Source organism: Stomoxys calcitrans, chromosome 2 (assembly GCF_963082655.1).
Source record: "Stomoxys calcitrans chromosome 2, idStoCalc2.1, whole genome shotgun sequence".
NCBI lineage: Eukaryota > Metazoa > Arthropoda > Insecta > Diptera > Muscidae > Stomoxys > Stomoxys calcitrans.
In genome coordinates, this window is record NC_081553.1 from 5608712 (window position 1) to 5629119 (window position 20408).

Consider the following 20408-nt stretch of genomic DNA (forward strand, 5'->3'; position numbering starts at 1 on the left):
ACCTAAAGAAGTCGAGGTTTGTTTATCTACCTCGCAATCTAATTTCTAAACGGGATCACATTGTCACTGTAGAAAAATGTAAAATAGATGCACTCTACGAAATTTGTTTTTCAAAAGACCAAAAAAGGGGTTCTACGGCAATTGAAAATGGGAAAGCAAACATAACTGCTGTGTTTGGAAAGATATGACTGTTGTTGTATCAAACTTTCGGTTCTGCTGTTTTAACTAACTAAATGCTGCTGTTTTATCAACAATATACATATTGCTGGACAGACAAACCACATTTGCTACAAAGTATTGTTGTTATGGCGGCAAAATCAACTACAAACAGTGAGCAGACAGTGGTTGGTATTATCAGCAAATTTTTTTCCATGAGTTAAGAGTTTTCTACATATAAAACAGAGGACGCAGACAAAATAAACATTTGCAAACATTCAAACAAAATTTGCCATAACGACGACAATTTGGTTTGTGAAGTTTATGTGAATTTAGGCGATTACGAATATGCATGATATTCATTGTACGCCACTATTTAGGTGTAGATGATTATGAAATGATAGCAGCTGTTTAGAGAGCTGCACTCTCCACCGTAGACTTGGCACGGCTTAAAAAATGCAACATTTTTGCACTGTCTGTAAGCAACACCATTATAAACGAATTCTACAAATGGTGGTGGGGTTATATATTTTGGTCTATAGATGACAACCTTATGATTTTAGTGCGACAAGTCCAAAAAATCCTAAAATTTTGTGGACAATCGAAATCACCATTAGTCCTTCCCTAAGAATGATCTGCATATATCAGACATCATAACATCCGTTGTGGCATTTTGCGGTAGTGTGGGGTTAGAGATAGCAAGAATTAAATGATTGGGTTTGTTTCTTCGACCTTTTGAATGATGAATTTTTACTCATTTTCGATGGAAGAAATTGTCCAGAAGAGTTTTTTATGATCCATAGACTGACCTGAGCCGCAATGATGGGATTTCTAGGTCTATACTAGTCTTCGAGACAATGTTGAGTTAACGCTGTACTCGGAACCATGCCGCCAGAGATGGTTGGTATAACAATTTTTTAGATTTTCGACTGTCAACATTTTTTAAAAGTTGTAAATGCAACAGACCTCAAAGAAGCTCTGCTACTTATATGGTTTCGACATGATGTTGCTATAGCGTCTATATAAATATTTCAAAATTAAAGCTATGATAACAAGTTTTGGCTTTAAATCTCTTTATAGACTGCGCTCTGCCTTGCGGAGCAGTTTGGCCACGTTCAGATATTCACTAATTAGTGAGGAGTAACAACGTCTGAAAATTCTTTTGGATGTTCTCGCCAGGATTCAAATTTATCTGCAGGACCTAAGAGCACCAAATGTATTCAACGCATGTAGGGCTATATGATTAGATCGGAGTTATTGGTAAACACGATGGCAATCGTTACACAAATTCAATGGTAAATAAATGAAAAACTCCAAATTTGTCCACGGATATTTTAGTAAGGAACAACAGGCAAACTTCTTTCACACCAATCATAATATACTCACTACCATAGGATGGGGTTATACTAGCCTAGTCATTCAGTTTGTAACTCCTCGAAATACTAATCTGCGACCCCATAAAGAATATACATTCTTGATCGTCTGGAGTTTCTAGGTCGATCTAGCCATGGCGTTCCGTATATCCGTTTGCCAAAATCAGGCCAGTCGTCGAACGAATAAAGAAATCCGCTTGAAATTTTGTTCACATACTTCTTTATGAAGGTAGCTGGAGATTCCAGATTTCGGGAATCTGTGGTTAGTACGATTTAAATCGGTCTATAACCCGATATAGCTTCCATATAAACCCATCTCTCGATTTCTAATCTTGAACCCCTAGAAGTCGCAATTGCTGTCCGATTTGACTGAAATTTTCCATGTTGTGTTCTGATACAACTTCCAACATCCGAAGTAAGTACGGTCCAAATCGTTCTATGACCTGATATAGCTGCTTTATAAACCGATATCCCGATTGGTCTATTACAGGAGCTGAAGTCTTAGGCAGAAATTGCAGAAATTTTCTACATAAAGTACGCATGTGCCCTTCAAATAAGTCAATGGTGGTGGTGGGTTCCCAAGATTCGGACTGGTTGAACTTAGCATATTTTCATACCCACCACTGAAGGATGGGGGCATATTCATTTTGTCATTCCGTTTGCAACACATCGAAATATCCATTTCCGACTCTATAAAGTATATATATTCTTGATCAGCGTAAAAATCGAAGACGATCTAGATATGTCCGTCAGTCTGTCCGTTGAAATCACGCTACATTCTTTAAAAATAGAGATATTGCGTTGATTCGTACAGATTCTTGTTTTGTTCATAATCAGGTTAAATTCGAAGATGCGCTATATCGGACTATATCTTGATATAGCCCTCATATAGACCGATCCACCGATTTAGGGTCTTAGACCCATAAAAAAAAGTTGTGTTAGGCCCTTCCACATTCCACTTCAATTTGGCCCTGATCGGTTCAGATTTGGATATAGCTGCCATATAGACCGATCTCCCGATTTAATGTTTTGGGCCCATAAAAGGCGCATTTATTGTCCGATGTCGCCAAAGTGGGACGGTGAGTTCAATTAAGCCCCTTGACATACTAATGCAATATGGCACAGATCGGTCCAGATTTGGATATAGCTGCCATATAGACCGATCCACCGATTTAGAATCTTAGGCCCATAAAAGCCACATTTATTATCCGATTTTGCTGAAATTTAAGACAGCGAGTTGTGTTAGGCCCTTCGACATTCCACTTCAATTTGGCCCTGATCTGTTCAGATTTGGATATAGCTGCCATATAGACAAATCTCTCGATTTACGGTCTAGGCCCATAAAAAGCGCATTTATTGTCCGATGTCGCCAAAATTTGGGACGGTGAGTTCAATTAAGCCCCTTGACATACTAATGCAATTTGGCACAGATCGGCCCAGATTTGGATGTAGCTGCCATATAGACCGATCCACCGATTTAGGATCTTAGGCCCATAAAATGCAATATGGCACAGATCGGTCCAGATTTGGATATAGCTCCCATATATACCGATCCGCCGGTCTTAGGTCTTAGGCCCATAAAAGCCACATTTATTATTCGATTTTGCTGAAATTTGAGACAGTGAGTTGTGTTAGACCCTTCGACATTTTTCTTCAATTTGGCCCTAATCGGTTCAGATTTGTATATAGCTGCCATATAGACCGATCTCTCGATTTAATGTTTTGGGCTCATAAAAGGCGCATTTGTTGTGCAATTTTGCTGAAATTCGAGACAGTGTGTTGTGTTCGGCTCTTCGACATTTTTCTGCAACTTGGCCCAAATCGGTCCAGATTTGGATATAGCTGCCATGTAGACAAATATCTCGATTTAAAGTCTTGGCGCCATAAAAGGCGCATTTATAATACGAGTTCACTGAAATTTGACTCTGTGACTTATGTTAGGCTTTTCGACATCCGTGTCGTATATGGTTCAGATCGGTTTATTTTTAGATATAGCTACTAAAATATATAGATATAACTGCTTTGGGATATAAGGTATGAAATTTTCACCGGATTTTGATGAAAGGTGGTTTACATATATACCCGAGGTGGTGGGTATCCAAAGTTTGGCCCGGCCGAACTTAATGTTTTTTTACTTGTTTAAATTGAGACACTTATACCCGAGGTTATTGGTATCCAAAGTTCGGCCCGGCCGAACTTAACGCTTTTTTACTTGTTATTTGTTTATTGTCAACTCTTAACAGTAAACTGCAGAACGACGATAGAGTAAAGCACTTTTACTGGGCTTAAATATTCATAATTGTTGTCAAAGGCGAACATACTAACCTGTACGCTTGGTTTAAGCAAAATCCGAATTAACTCCCAAAGAAAAGCATTTCTTAAGATATGATTACGTGTTGAGCATTCAATAATAGATAACGCCCGCATTAATGAGGTGAAACGGTTTATGAATTAATTTAATTTAACGGTCTTTGTTGGTGTGCTCACCCGGATACTTAGAGTGCAAACCGGTCAAGCCATTATCGGAACTTCAAAAACTATTCAACTTTTAATGGCACCCGCTTAAATTAAAATTCACATACAACTTGATTTTACTCTCTCAACATCCATTAAATTTTAAGTTAGCCCAGCAAAAACTAAATATGCGCCAAAATAATTTTTTCAATTATTTTCATATATGAACCCACTCATTCCATGTCTGTATGTGAAGTGTTCGACAAAGATTCATTGATCGTCGCGCGTAGATTAGCCATCAATCAAACGGCCAATTTTGAGAGGTGTGTTGGGCTATTGGACTTTGTTTGTGTATTTTTAATCCGTTTTAAACACATTTTTGTTTTACTAATTAATAGTCAATAATTTAAGATGTCAACCATTTGAAGCGGCGCTCATTGACATGAACGCTTTTGTCTAGTTTTGCTATTTGGCTTTGTAAGCCAAATGACGGCGGTTTTGCTCGCTTTGTTTGGGAATAACCACGAGCGCAGTTTGACGTCCCAGCATTGTCAAATAAATAACGAAACGGCGTGAAAAAATAAATAAAATTTTAAAATGCCCTGAGTCCCTCTTGTTCGAAATAATAGGTAATTAATTATTTTTAAAAATTGCTTGTACTTGTATGATGTTTACTCCGTATAATGACATTGATTGTTCAATAAATAACCTCATACTACTCATTATGTTTGTGTGCTTCAATCAAGGCGTGCTAATCGTTTGCAAAAAAAAATAATAACTGCGCACATAATTACAAGGGGTAAAATCAATCACAAACAAAAAATTATATTATATTGATCATATATCTTAGAAAAAAAAAGTTCAACGGTCTGCTTGTACATGCTACAGTTCAGTTTCGGGCAATACTAAACAAAATTTTCCATAAACAGCAGAAACTTCTCTCATGAAAATTAGTGCAGGCCGATTTAAGTTAAACCTCAGCAATTTGGGGATGGAGATTTCAAAGACCCATACTTCCCATTTTTCGACAAATCTATAGCAATACCATGGCAGCCGGTTCTATGTGCTGGTTTAACCCGATGGAGTCCTTCATCGGCCATGGGCTGCCGCCTCAGTGCACTACACATTGCTACAACCACAAATCTATACGGCAACCATTACCGACAGCCAAAATTTTTTCGAGAACCGTGCGAGGGAGTTTTTTTATTTCGGGTATCAACGTACCTTTGTCCAAACAAAGCACCTTAAGTAAATTAACGCAGGAGGTAAATTAACGCCCGGCCGAACTTAACGCCTTTTAACTTGTTATTCATTGGAAAATAATTTCAAAATAAATCAATCAATTGAATCCGACAATCCATTTTTTTAGAATAAATGAAAAATCTCTCTACGTCGTTATTGTGGAGTCTTATCAGCAGCTGTATCATTCTTAATTAAAACAGGTTCACTATTAGATCGGCGACAACAATGTTACGATGAGGCAAATCAAACGAATCAATCTATGCGAGATTACCCAGAGAATTAAGGCACAATAATTCAATGGTCTATCTTTCTTCCATAACACCTTACTCTTCCAATACTTACTCATCCTTACATAGTACATACATATGTATCGCTGTGTTCAAATTGTGTTATAGTTATTTGTTTTTGTTAAAAATTTGCCATAGTGTTGTTGCTGTTGCGATTGTTATTCAGTAAAGAACACCGCAAATCACCTCGCAGACTGACTAATGATGTTAAAGGTCAACTCAGCACAGTGCTGTCTGACATTGATGCGCTAAGACAGCGAGAATTGAGAAGCAAGTATCCATCCACATTCATCCATGTTCTTGAAGAGCGGCAAACAAAACACCAAAATCAAAATTATAAAGACAAAGACGGCGTTTTAAATTGATGATATTCACCAATACGAATGCCACTCAATGATACCATACACAAGTACACAATGAAGCGGCGGTTTACAATCTTCAATCGCTGAGATTCACACTCTCGATTGTTCTGCTAATGCTCACTCTCTGTTATCGTTGGAAATGTGTTTTGTTATCATACAACTACAATTTTATGTTTGAAATGATCTTGATTTTTTTTTTTTTTCACAAATCCAAGTGTTTAGATAATTTTTGCATGTTTTGTTTTTTTATCACTACTGTTGGTCAAATCACCAGTTCGAAAATAACTTCCGGTTCAATAATTTATGAAGTATTTGGGCATTTTAAATGGATTTGATTTTTTTTTTGTACATTTTGCTTGGTTATACCTTTCATTTATGTGCGGTGACAACTACAGCAATTTCTTGGATTTAATGTTGTTGTTTTTTTTTTAGAAATTAGAAAAAAACTATTCTTCCATAATTATAAGACACAATATTGGACTTTTTTTGCTTTGATTCGTTACGCTGTGCGATGTATTTTCTACGTTATTATTTACACTTCACACTTGGGCAAATTGTTGTTGTTATATACCGCAGTACCGGACCGAACAAACAGTCAACCTACGTTATAAACAATTCTAAACAAAGCAAAAAACAAATGAAAACACACCAGAACAGCGACAATAAAAAGACATCAACGCCACACGAAAAGATCTGACGACTCGCACATTTACACCTGTATCGGAAAATGGTTAAAAACTGAACAACGGGGCGCACACTAATAAAGTCAACTCGGCACGCATCGAACGCCTCAACAACAATTAGAAAAACACGACTTTACGCTCGTTCTGTTCGTTATCAATTAAACTCAGACTAACAGACCAAGCACAGCTTAAACTGAATCGAGTCAATCGGGCACATTTGGTTCTTTCGTATTTTCACTCATGCCCTCTCTCACTCTCAACCAACCGAATCCGCTCAAACTGAGATCAGCTCAGATCAGGGATGGTAAAGTTTATACTATAGTACTTTTTTGTACTATTTCGACCCGCGATCGAAATTTTAAGTTTTTTCTGCTAATTTTATTATAACTGAGAACAAATGCTATCTTGGAATATTTTCTTTGCATGCATTTTGCTTACGAAAGGATTGCTATAACACATTTCGCCCTTGTGGCTTTCGATGGTTAACCACACTTTTAATTAAAGAATATTTTTCCTTTTTACAATATTTATTCGCAATCAATAGGTCGTAACGGTATTCCAAATTACAGTTGCCCCAGTCACTGCAAGTTTAAAGGCGGACACATCAATATTCTGATATTACTTTGATTACTGCGATGTGTGACAGCTGGATACTTTTAATTGCTTTCTATTTCAACTACAATGCTAATTTCTTAAAAACAGTTACCACACATGCTTGTGGTGAGAAACATTTGTGGTCAATCTTTGTCACAATGACACCGAAACCCAAAACTTTTCGCAAACGCCAGAAATATGTAAAAAATTCAAAACACTGCATAGGATGAAAGTCGCAATTTTGCATCAATGAGTGCTTTCCAATTGAAGTTTAAGCTCAATATTAAGGTACACCTTTTTTATAGCCGAGTCCGAACAGCGCACAGTATTGCCTCTTAGTGCATTCGTTGTACATATATAGATAGAACACACATAGAGCTCTAAAATTATGCACAGAGGTATATTTGAGTGTAATATTGAAAAAAGTGGAGTATGGTCCAAATCGATCTATAACCTCATATAGCTCCCATATACCCGATCTCCGGATTTAACATCTTGAGCCTCCAGAGGGTGCAATTATTATCCAATTTAGCTGAAATTTTGCACAATAACTCTCAAAAACTCCGCCAAGTTTGGTTCAAAACGGTATATAACCTGATATAGCACCCAAAAAACCCAATCCCTTGATTTGAGTTCTTAAGCCTATAGGAGGCGTTTACTTTAACTTACGACTTTATCCCTGAATTGTGTTTTCCGTTTACGAACTGATAATGATAATATTGTATACTCTCCACCATAGGATGGGGGTATACTAATTTCGCCATTCTGTTTGTAACTCCTAGAAATATACCTCTGAAATCTCATAAAGTATATATATTCTTGATCGTCATGTCATTTTAAATTGAACTGGCCATGTCCGTCAGTCTGTCTGTCGAAAGCACGCTAACTTTCGAAGGAGTAAAGGTAGCAGCTTGAAATTTTCCACGAATACTTTTTATTAGTGTTGGTCGGTTGGGCCATATCGGTCCATGTTTTGATATAGCTGCCATATAAACCGACCTTGAGTTTGATTTCTTAAGAATCTTTGCATGTGGTGTTTTGGTATCACTTTCAACAACTGTGCTAAGTATGGTTCAAATCGGTTCATAACCTGATAAGCTGCCATATAAACCGATCCTGGGTTTTGACTTCCTGAGCCTCTAGAGGGCGCAATTATCGTTCGATTTGACTGAAATGGCGCGAGCGCAAATCGGTACACAACCTGATTAGCTGCCATATAAACCGATTTGGGATCTTGACTTTTAGAGCCTCGATTTGGCTGATATTTTGCATTAGAGGTATTGTTATGACTTCCAAGAACTGTGCTAAGTACGGTCCAATTTGGTTCATAACCTGGTGTAGCTGCCTTATAAACCGATCTGGGATCTTGACTTCTTGAGCATCTAGAGGTCGCAATAATTATCTGATTTGTCTGAAATTTTTTACAACGACTTCTCTCATGAACTTCAACTTACATGTTAGTTATGGTCTGAATCGGTCTATGGCCTGACACAGCTCCCATATAAACTGACCTCCCTATTTTATGTCTTGAGCCCCTTAAGGACGCAATTTTTATTCCAATTGGCTAAAATTTTACACAAAGACTTCTACTGTGGTCTCCATCATTCAGTTCAATTATGGTCCGAACCGGACGATAACTTGATATTATAGCTTCAATATCATAGCAATCCTTTCCTTTTATCATTTGTTTGCCTAAAAAGAGATACCGGGAAAAGAACTCGACAAATGCGATCCATGCTGGAGAGTATATAAGATTAGGCCCAGCCGAACTTAGCATGCTTTTACTTGTTATACCCTTCACCATAGGATGGGGGTATATTATTTTCTTGATTCTGTTTTCATTCATTTTAAGTCGATCTAACCATGTCCGTCCGTCTGTCTGTCGAAAGCACGGTAACTTTCAAAGGAGTAAAGCTAACCGCTTGAAATTTTGCACAAATACTTTTTATTAGTGTGGGTCGGTTGGGATTGTAAATGGGCCAAATCGGTCCATGTTGTGATATAGCTGCCATATAAACCGATCCTGGGTCTTGACTTCTACGGCTTCTCTCATGACCTTCAACATACGTGTCTAGTATGGTTCGAATCGATTAATAGCTTGATACAGCTCCCATATAAACCTATTGGGTTGCCCAAAAAGTAATTGCGGATTTTTTAAAAGAAAGTAAATGCATTTTTAATAAAACTTAGAATGAACTTTAATCAAATATACGTTTTTTAAACTTTTTTTCTAAAGCAAGCTAAAAGTAACAGCTGATAACTGACAGAAGAAAGAATGCATTTACAGAGTCACAAGCTGTTAAAAAATTTGTCAACGCCGACTATATGAAAAATCCGCAATTATTTTTTGGGCAACCCAATATATCCTGATTTTGCTCCTTGAGCCCCTACAAGGCGCAATTCTTATCCGATTGAAATATTACACAATGGCTTCTTTAATGTTTAGCATTCATTTATGGTCCGAATCGGACTATAACTTGATATAGCTTCAATAGCATAACAGTTCTTATTTAATATTCTTTGTTTGGCTAAAAAGAGATACCGCGCATAGAACTCGACAAATTCGATCCATGGTGAAGGGTATATAAGATTCGGCCCAGCCGAACTTAGCTCGCCTCTACTTGTTTTTATTATTTTTGGTTTCTATTACAACTGAGCTATGCTCATCTAGTAATTTTAAGTGAGTTTGCTGTATTGCTTCTGACCAATCGATAACATTAGTAAGCAGGTGTGGAGAATTAATTCATTAATTAAGGATTATTTGCAAGGAATGTATATTTGATCACTTTCAAAAATTTAATTTGATCAAGTGGTCAAGTCTAATTTTGAAGCATCTCAATGAAAGTAAATAGGATTTTCATTACTGACAATATAGAAGATATCAGCAAAATTGTAAAGGCAATTTGTAACTATATGCTAACAAACATTAAAACGTAAGAAATTATTTCAAGTTTGGTACCGCCATTGAAACCGATTTTTATTTTCTTGTGTGTACAGATATTGTATACTTAATGAAAAAATAAATTGAAAGTTTTATATGACCAAAAAAAAAATGTTTGATAAGTTTTTAGTTTCATATTTTGAATGACCTAATTGGTAAAAAATTATTGAAATTGAAAATATTTCATTTCAATTCGCTGCTGGAATTTAAAAAGATTTCCATTAATTTGTTCATTAATAAATCACCATTTCCGTACCATTTCCTCAAAGTTTTCACTGGAACTATTGCGTTTTTTTCCATCACTATTGTCAGACTATAGCCAATGGCTAATCGTTTGGTGGCTATGTTGCACCAAACATTGGTGTCTTTCTCTGCCTCTTCTCTCATTTAAGTTTGAGTGTTCCCACTTTGTGTTGAATAAGAGGTGACTTTATAATCTCTCTAGGCATATTGAAGGTATTTCATGCCATTCGACTCCGGCATTCATTTGTTCACTATCGCCGATGTGCTCACCAGCCACGAACCCACTAACCAAGCATTCAATAAAGTCAAGAACGTCCAGTATTATGGCTCACATTTATTGAGGCATGTGTCAGTTGGTATATGTTACACTTCTAGACTATGTGCATGGAGAGTAGTGCATATGTGTGTGTGACTGCATGAGCGTGTGCGTGTCATGGGGTTCATATGCATTGATTTGCTATGAGAGGAGGCATTAAAATATACAACCGAAATGTGATTAGGAAATTTTTGAGTGGCTTCTTGTTCTAAAGTGTCTCGTAATAATTATTGCCTCGTTAACTGGCATGGCTTGGTTTGTGGTTAATGTGAAGTTAACGGTATTCTGTGGTCAATTGTGTGATTAGGATGGCATTTGGCCATTTGGGTCAGTTGTTTGACGGCATAATCTTACTCTGATAATTCTAATCAGACTGGCTTTAATATGAATGTCGATGGCGGCAGATGATTGCATAAGTACTGCAAGTTGATGAATACATAATTCCATAAATGTATGTACACAAGTACACACCTTCATGAATATTTTGAAGAATTTGGTTGAATTCGGATCTACTATTTGAAATAGTGCATATGGGTCTGTAAATAATAACAGTTATCCAAAGTCGCACAAGTCATTTAAGGAAATTCCATTTCAAGGATGGGGGTACACTAATTTCGTTGTTCTGTTTGTAACTCCTCAAAATGTTCATCTAAGACCCCATAGAGTATATATGTATATTCTTGATCGTCATGACATTTAAAGTTGACCTAGCAATGTCCGTCCGTCTGTCTATCGAAAGAATGCAAACTTTCGAAGGAGTAAAGATAGCCACTTGAAATTTTGCAGAAATACTTCATATTGGTGTAGGTCGGTTGGAATTGTAAATGGGCCTAATCGGTCCATGTTTTGATAAGCTGCCATATAAACCAATCTTGGATCTTGAATTCTTGAGCCACTAGAGGGCGCAATTCTTATCCGATTTGGCTGTAATTTTGCTTGACGTGTCTTGTTATGACTTCCACAAACTTTATTAAGTATGGTTTTAATCGGTTCATAACCTAATATAGCTGCCATATAAACCGATCCTTCCTTCTTGAGCCACTAGAGGGCGCAATTCTTATCCGATTTGGCTCAAATTTAGCATGACTTGTTTAGTTATATCTGCCATATAAACCAGTCTGGTCTCTTGACTTCTTGAGCCTCTAGAGGGCGCAATTATTATCCGATTTTGTACAACGACTTCTCCCATGACCTTCACCATACGTTTTAAATATGGTCTGAATCGGTCTATCGCCTGATATAGCTCCTGCATAAACGCATCTCCCTATTTTACTTACTCAACTCCTAAAGGGGCTGCAATTTTACATAATGACTTCTAAAGGGTGATTTTTTTGAGGTTAGGATTTTCATGCATTAGTATTTGACAGATCACGTGGGATTTCAGACATGGTGTCAAAGAGAAAGATGCTCAGTATGCTTTGACATTTCATCATGAATAGACTTACTAACGAGCAACGCTTGCAAATCATTGAATTTTATTACCAAAATCAGTGTTCGGTTCGAAATGTGTTCAAATTTTGACAAATTTTGTTCAGCGATGAGGCTCATTTCTGGTTGAATGGCTACGTAAATAAGCAAAATTGCCGCATTTGGAGTGAAGAGCAACCAGAAGCCGTTCAAAACTGCCCATGCATCCCGAAAAATGCACTGTTTGGTGTGGTTTGTACGCTGGTGGAATCATTGGACCGTATTTTTTCAAAGATGCTGTTGGACGCAACGTTACGGTGAATGAACACATTTCGAACCGAACACTGATTTTGGTAATAAAATTCAATGATTTGCAAGCGTTGCTCGTTAGTAAGTCTATTCATGATGAAATGTCAAAGCATACTGAGCATCTTTCTCTTTGACACCATGTCTGAAATCCCACGTGATCTGTCAAATACTAATGCATGAAAATCCTAACCTCAAAAAAATCACCCTTTACTATGGTCTCCAACATTCAATGCAATAATGGTCCGAAAAAAACCATAACTTGATACATCTCCAATATCATAGCAATTCTTTGATTTTATCCTTTGTTTGCCTAAAAAGGGATACCGGGAAAAGAACTCGACATATGCGATGCATGGTGGAGGGTATATTAGATTCGGCCAGGCCGAACTAAGCACGCTTTTACTTGTTATTCTTTTTAGAATGTGGTTAGCTTTGCTCAATTAAGAATGCCATGTCATTCTCGACTTCATAGAACTCATAACATTTCAACCATTGCATGTGGTGCGCATCCGCTGCGGGTGTAATTGGAAAGGTTTTATGACATTAAAAACTCCATTGCACATCAAACTTCGAAGGGAAGCATGATTCGCACATTTCCACCAGTAACGAGTTTTACTGTATTATGGCTCTATGACAGCTATCTACTCCGTTTTTGGAAAGTAAAGTGAACCTTAATAATATACACGTACGCTTGGTTTGAAATATGTTTGCATACTAATGGTGGTAGGTGCACCTACCTATGGCGCGCATGTGCAATGACATCGATCTAAAATAAATTATAATCATGCAGTAGACGTATTCGAGCTTCCGAGCTTAAACGATTTTGATCCATGGTGTCTGGATAACAAATTCTTAGAATTCGTCGTAGAATGATTTTGGTAAGCGCATTGTTGAAAAAGTATGCATTTTGTCAAGGACGTAGCCAGTAGGACTATCGGGCCCGAACCACCCAAAAAACTATTTTTTGAATGTTAGCTCATGTTTTTTGCAATCCAACGAAATAAACATTTCCGCCCTATAAAGTATATATATTCTTGATCAGCGTAAAAATCTAAGACGATCTAGCCATGGCCGTCCGTCTGTCTGTTGGTATCACGCTACAGTCTTTAAAAATAGAGATATTGAACTGAAACTTTGCACAGATTCTTTTTTTGTCCATAAGCAGATTAAGTTCGAAGATGGCCTATATCAGACTATATCTTGATATAGCCCCCATATAGGCCGATCAGCCGATTTTGGGTCTTAGGCAAATAAAAGCCACTTTTGCTGAAATTAATGACAGTGAGTTATATTAGGCCCTTCAACATTTTTCTTCAATTTGGCCCAGATCGGTCCAGATTTGGATTTAGCTGTCATATAGACCGATCTCTCGATTTAATGCTTTAGGCCCATAAAGGGCGCATTTATTGTCCGATGTCACCGAAATTTGGGACAGTGAGTTGTGTTAGGCCCTTCGACAATTTGCCTAAGATCGGTAAAGATTGGGATATAGCTGCCATATAGACCGATCTCTCGATTTAATGTCTTTGGCCCATAAAAAGCGCATTTATAATCCGATTTCACTGAGATTTGACACAGTGATTTATGTTAGGCTTTTCGACATCCGTGTCGTATATGGTTCAGATCGGTTTATTTTTATCTATAGCTACCTAAATAACTTAACGCCTTTTTACTTGTTTAGTTCTAACCTGAGTCCCTCAAAAGTAAAATCCTGTCTGCGTCCCTGCCTTTTGTGGAGCGTTGTTTGTTGACTAGAAACAACTGAATCGATATTCATGAAATTTTTTGAGGAAAAAAGCCCATCGTTCGGTGAAAATAAGTCCTTAATTTTTTAACCCAAAATTACAGGTTGCGGAGCGTGCTAATCTCGTCATTCTATTGGTTGCAAATAATTTTCCCATGAGTATTCCATTAATGGTGATTTCTATTCGCAATCTACTCCCAAATACCTTTCATTTAAGTCCCATATAGCCATGATCGGCTAATATGCCCATTTGGGTGCATTTGGGGGTGGGCGACCTCCCATTACTTGGATCTAATGATTTATGCCATATTTGTAATCTACTGTCTAATACTTTTCATTTGAGTGTCATATTGATATGAACTTCGAATATATCTGCTTAGGGGAGTAGTATCGCAATCTACTCCCAAATACCATTCATTTAAGTCCCATATAGCCATGGTCGGCTAATATGCCCATTAGGGTGCATTTGGGGGTGGGCGACCTCCCATTACTTGGACCTAATGATTTATGCCATATTTGAAATCTAATGTCTAATACTTTTCATTTGATTGTCATATTGATATGAACTTCGAATATAGCTGCTTAGGGTAGTTTTGGGGTTGGGGGGCCCGCTGGGTACTTGCACCCAAATTTTAATACCATATTCGTTTTCTGGCCACCAATACCTTTCATTTGATACCCTTGTTGTGCCCATCGAACCACTTTCGGCTATGGGTGGCGTTTTAGGGGTAAGAGGGAGGGTCCGCCTCCACCTGATATCTAAAATTATATAGGACATGTCGCTTTCCAGACAAACGTACACAATCTATGAAAATTTTAAGAGAATCGGTTCAGCCAAGTATCATACAGTCATAATGGGTCTAATGGCGTTTTTGAGGGTTGGCGTGACACTTAATACTTCGATTTGATTTTTTATGTCAGATTCGAAATCTACTCCCGAATATATTTCATATGAGCCTTATATTGAAACGAACGTCCAATATGTCTGTTTGAGGGAGTTTTGGAGTTGGTGCGGCCCAATGGGTACTTAGACTCAAATTTAAATACCATATTCGTATTCTACTTTCAAATGAAAGGTTCATTTGGTACATATATTGTCTCGATCGGTCCACTTTAGATTTTGGGTTGTGTTTTTGGCATGAAGGGGAGGGTCCGTCCCCCGTCCGATATCGACAAATTATATAGCCTATGTTTCCTTCCAGACCACCCTACACAGTACGCGAAAATTTCGAGAAAATCGGTTCTGCTGGAACAAACAAATCGAGTCCCCTATATACGTGATTGGCTTATGTGCCCATATTGGCGTTTTTGAGGGGGTGGAGTGACCCCCTATATTTTGACATGAATTTGTATGCCAGATTCGTTATCTACTCCCGAATACTCTCATTTGACACCCATTTTGTCCTTATCGGTCCTATTTTGATTTTGGGTGGTGTTTTTGGGGTAACGGGGAATGGTTCGCCCCCTTTCGTTATCAGCAAATTATTACACCTATTCCTTCTTCTTGACCATATTCGTAATCTATTCTCGAATACCTTTCATTTGAGTCCCATATTGTCATAATCGTAAAATAAACCTATTTTAAGGGATTTTGGGGCTGGGGCGTCCTCTACTCTTGAATACCTTTCATTTGAATCCCATATTGTCCCGATCGGTCCACTTTTATTTTTGGGTAATACATATGGGGTAAGGGGGAGGGTCCGCCCCCTCCCGATATCAAAAAATTATATAGCCTATGTTTCCTTCCAGACCAACCTACACAATCTGTGAAAATTTTAAAGTAATTGGTTCAGCCGTTTTTGAGTCTATACGGAACAAACAAACAAACCGACAAACAAACAAATACAAATTGAATTTTATATATAAGGTACTCGATTAAGAAATATTTAATTTGTTGTATACCTATCTTTCGTCTCTTCTTTTTGACTACTGTATCAACAATTAAATTTTTAACAACTATGACATTAAGATTATATTCGTTTTAGTTTTATTTTTATATCCTCCACCATAGGATGGGGGTATACTAAGTTCGTCATTCTGTTTGTAACACCTCCAAATATGCGTCTAAGACCCCATAAAGTATATATATTCTTGATCGTTATGACATTTTAAGTTGATTTAGCCATGTCCGTCCGTCCGCCTGTCAGTCGAAAGCACGCTAACTTTCGAAGGAATAAAGCTAGCCGCTTGAAATTTTGCAGAAATACTTTTTTTTTGTGTAGGTCGGTCGGCATTGTAAATGGGCCAAATCGGTCCATGTTTTGATATAGCCGCCATATAAGCGATCATAGGTCTAGACTTCTTGAGCCTCTACAGGGAGCACTTCCTATCCGATTTGACTGAAATTTTCCACGTTATGTTTTGGTATCACTTCCAACAACTGTGTTAAGTATGATTCTAATCGGTTCATAATCTGGTAAAGCGGTCATATAAACCGATCTTGGACTTCTTGAGCCAATAGAGGGCGCAATTCTTATCCGATTTGGCTGAAATTTAGCATGAGGTGTTTTGTTGTTACTTTCAATAACTGTGCTAGGTATGGCGTAAATCGGTATAGAACCTGATATAGCTGCCATATATAAATCGATCTGATATCTTGAATTCTTGAACCTTGAGAGGGCACAATTCTCATCCGATTTGGCTGAAATTTTGTATAGCGGCTTCTCTCATGACATTCAACAAACGTGGCTTATCTGGTCTGAATCGATCAATAGCTTGATACAGCTCCCATATAAACCTATATCCCGATTTTGCTTCTTGAGCCCCTACAAAGTGCGATTCTTATCCGAATGAACTGAAATATTACACAATGACTTCTACAATGTTCAGCATTCATTTATGGCCCGAATCGGACTAAAACTTGATATCGCTCCAATAGCATGACAGTTCTTATTCAATATTCTTTGTTTGTCTAAAAAGAGATACCGCGCATAGAACTCGACAAATGCGATCAATGGTGGAGGGTATATAAGATTCGGCCCGGCCGAACTTAGCACGCTCTTACTTCTTTTCTAATAAAAAAAGGTCTTATTCATGATTTGATATTTAAATAATCATTGAATTTTTCATTCTAAAAGTCATTTAGAATTCTAAACGTGGCATGGTTTAAGTCAATATGCAAGAAAAATCGAAATATTCTAGAAATTTATGTGCATAAATTCATGATTTCATGAACTATGCATATGGGTTTGTTAAGTATGTACATAAAAAATACATACATATATAAATAGGCAATCATTTTTTTTTTTTTGGTTTTTTTTTTAATTCCAATTAAATAATGCACATCTACTGAATTGCACATTCACAGGGGATGAGACAGTTTTTGAAATGTATTCCTTATTTGAATAGGAAAACTGATTATCAGTTGCCGACAAAGAAAGGCAAAGAAATATACATAGTACATATTGTGAAATAAATGTCTATTTGGGGTGAATAGGGCGCCCCGAATTAAGGCCAACATGAATTTTAATTACTTTAGTTGTGTTCTAATGGAATAGTTATGCGGCAGGCCATATTATGTTATATCAGAGCAATATAAGGTTATAGACCGATTTGAGCCGTACTAACAAAAACTTTGTGTAAAATTTCAGCCACATCGAATAACAATTGCGGCTTCTAGGAGCTCAAAATGTCAAAATGTCCGGAGACCTAACCTAACCTATCCCCTCCTAATGCTTTGTACCTTTGGGAGGTACTGTACCATTTGAGGGACTCGAACCTCGGTTTGCACGTCATGAATGGCATGGGAGTTTTGTGCTCTACATGGTAGTACGCCTATTTTAACAACTACCTCAACTAACGAATTTGTTGAGAGTCAACAAAATTTAAATAATTTTGTCTGCCAAGTCTCTTGTAGAGACTTAAATTCGTTGAGAATTTAAGTTTTCACATAAAAATTTGGTAGTTGGTTTTTTCTAAGAGTTATTTTTTTCTGTGTACGCGTAAATACTCACCATCTCTCTCTCTCTCTTGTAGGAGAAAAAAACACTAAACGAAGGAACGGTAAACGAACAATCGCTTGCGGCCATCGAAACACTTTTGCGATTAAAGAATTTCTGGTGTTAAAACAAAAGAAAGGAACTTTTACCGTAGACGAAGTTGCTTAAGGTTAAAAAAAAACAGAGTTAGTTACATTCGTTAAAACTAAGTTAATGACTAACGTTTGACATGTTGAAGCGAAACGTTACGTAGTTACAATAAAAAAAATTCGTAATAAAAGTAGTTTGATTCTCGTAAAAATGTGTCAAACGTTTTATTTTGTTTGCGTGTAAAATTTGGCACAGCGAGTTATTGTGGACCTCTAAACATCCTTGTCATATCATAAATTTTTTTATAGGTGCATATAGCCCTATCTCCAAAATAAACTATTTTTCATCTGATATCGACGAACTTTATTTTTATACCCACCACTGAAGGATGGGGGTATATTCATTTTGTCATTCCGTTTGCCGCACATCGAAATATTTATTTCCGACTCTATAAAATACATATATTCTCGATCGGCGTAAAAATCTAAGACGATCCAGCCATGTCCGTCCGTCCGTCTGTTGAAATCACGCTACAGTTTTTAAAAATTGAGATATTGAGATGAAACTAAGCACCGATTCTTCTTTTGTCCATAAGCAGTTTAATTTCGAAGATGGGCTATATCGGACTATATGTTGATGTAGGTGCCACATAGACCGATCCACCGATTCAGAGTCTTAGGCCCATAAGAGCTACATTTATTGCCCGATGTCGCCGAAATTTGGGAGAGTGAGTTGTGTTAGGCCCTTCGATATCCTTCTTCAAGCATTTATTGTCTGATTTTGCAAAAATTTGGAACAGTGAGTTGTGTTGGGCTCTTCGACACTTTTCTTTAATTTGGCCTAGATCCGTCCAGATTTGGATATTGCTACCATATAGACCGATCTTTCGTTTTGCTGTTTTGGGCCCTAAAAGGCACGTTTATTGTCCGATTTTGCTGAAATTTGGGACTGCGAGTTGTGTTAAGCCCCTCGACATAATTCTGCAATTTGGCCCCGATTGGTTCAGACTTGGATATAGCTGTCACATGACCGATTCGCCGATTTCGGGTCTTAGACCCATAAAACCACATGTATTATTCGATTTCGCTGAAATTTGAGACAGTGAGTTGTGTTAGGCCCTTTGACATTTTTCTTCAATTTGGCCTAGATCGGTTCAGATTTGGATACAGCTGCCATATAGGCCGATCTCTCGTTTTGAGGTTTTGGGCTCATAAAAGGCTCATTTATTGTCCGACGTCGCCGAAATTTGGGATAGTGAGTTAAGTTGAGCTCCTCGACATACTTTTGCAATTTGGCCTAGATCGATGAAGATTTGCATACAGCTGCCATATAGACCGATTTCCCGATTTAATGGTTTGGGCCCATAAAAGTCGCATTTATTGTCCGACGTCGCCGCAATTTGGGACAGTGAGTTAAGTTGAGCTCCTCGACATATTCTTACAATTTGGCCTAGATCGGTCCAGATTTGAATATAGCTGCCGTATAGCCCTATCTCTCGATTTAAGGTTTTGGGCCCATAAAAGGCGCATTTATTGTCCGATGTCGCTGAAATTAGGGTCAGTGAGTAAGGTTAAGCCCTTCGATATTCCTCTTCAATTTGGCTCAGATCGGTGCGGATTTGGATATAGCTGCCATATGGACCGATCTCTCGATTTAAGGTTTTGGGACCGATTTCGCTATAATTTGGGAGTAAGTGAGAGGGTGAATTGTGTTAGGCTCTTTGGCATTTTTCTGAAACTTGGTCCAAATAATTCTGCAATTTGGCCCCGATTGGTTCAGACTTGGATATAGCTGTCACATGACCGATTCGCCGATTTCGGGTCTTAGACCCATAAAACCACATGTATTATTCGATTTCGCTGAAATTTGAGACAGTGAGTTGTGTTAGGCCCTTTGACATTTTTCTTCAATTTGGCCTAGATCGGTTCAGATTTGGATACAGCTGCCATATAGGCCGATCTCTCGTTTTGAGGTTTTGGGCTCATAAAAGGCTCATTTATTGTCCGACGTCGCCGAAATTTGGGATAGTGAGTTAAGTTGAGCTCCTCGACATACTTTTGCAATTTGGCCTAGATCGATGAAGATTTGCATACAGCTGCCATATAGACCGATTTCCCGATTTAATGGTTTGGGCCCATAAAAGTCGCATTTATTGTCCGACGTCGCCGCAATTTGGGACAGTGAGTTAAGTTGAGCTCCTCGACATATTCTTACAATTTGGCCTAGATCGGTCCAGATTTGAATATAGCTGCCGTATAGCCCTATCTCT

The 20408-nt window shown here is 37.7% G+C and overlaps 1 protein-coding gene across 5 annotated transcripts in view; it reads right to left on the reverse strand.

The window, feature by feature from the left end:
* The window catches only part of LOC106080437 (torso-like protein), a 30162-nt gene extending 23441 nt beyond the window's left edge, over nt 1-6721 (reverse strand). The window contains exon 1 of one of the 5 annotated variants that reach the window (XM_013241831.2): nt 6524-6721. The gene's annotated coding sequence lies outside the window, so the exon portion shown is untranslated. Of the gene's footprint in view, nt 1-5207; nt 5287-5567; nt 6033-6240 lie in introns of those variants that run through there. The other 4 variants (XM_059362497.1, XM_013241830.2, XM_059362498.1 and 1 more) reach the window with 4 other exon arrangements.
* Nucleotides 6722-20408: the final 13687 nt, after the last annotated feature.